Below are 860 nucleotides of genomic sequence, written 5' to 3'. Positions count from 1 at the left end.
AATATCGATTCGAAATGCTTCTCTCGTCTTCGACAGTCGTGACGTCAACAGGGGCCTGGCTGCTGATTGGCTGCTGGTATCGTCTGCGTAAGCAAAGAACTTAGGTTGTTGATGTGACGCGATGAATAAATTATTGATTTTTGACAAATTCTCGATTCTAGACCGCTATAATGTTATTGACGAAACGCAGGGAAATTTATCAATGGCTCTGTGTTGCCAAATAAGGGAGGATTTCCGGTTTGTCATGGATACGAACAATGGGCGTGTGGGGTCCAGCCGGTACTGGTCGTGATTCGTGCTGTTATTTCGGGCCTGGTGTGAAAAATAGGGTTTTTCCTAATGATAAATGACTCTTTGAATGACAAAAGGAAGGGGATTTCAGCTCGTGAAAGACACATTTGTTTTTAATCAACCTGTAATAATTGAGGATTATTTTATGTTATCGTTCTGTCGAATCGTGTTATCTTAAAACTGATCTAGAAAAGAAATACAAAACTACTGACGCATATGAGCTTTCTTCAGGTCTGACGTAATTTTTGCTATCGTATAAGACAAAATATGTCTTAATATATTTCAACTTGATTTTACGATTAGGGTGGCATGAAATTTAACTGTATGTATCTGGGGGCACGGGTGGCCCAGTCGTCTAAGGCGTCCCTTTAGCACGCCAGAAACTTATGATTGTGGGTTCGAATCCCGGTTCGCCCCGGTTATGTTTCTAGGTGTGTCAGCACAATACCCATGCTCGTGGATTTCACCGAAGTGGTAAACGTCTGAGACCTACATCACTTCGGGCTTTCTTCACACATTAACCTCACACGCCGTGATATAACTGGAATACTGTTAAAAGCGGCGGTAAA

The sequence above is a fragment of the Haliotis cracherodii genome, unplaced genomic scaffold (assembly GCF_022045235.1).
Source record: "Haliotis cracherodii isolate W230 unplaced genomic scaffold, xgHalCrac1.p SCAF_1, whole genome shotgun sequence".
In the NCBI taxonomy this organism is placed as follows: Eukaryota; Metazoa; Mollusca; class Gastropoda; order Lepetellida; family Haliotidae; genus Haliotis; species Haliotis cracherodii.
The sequence above is the reverse complement of the archived record's forward strand: the minus strand, read 5'-3'. Positions refer to the sequence as shown.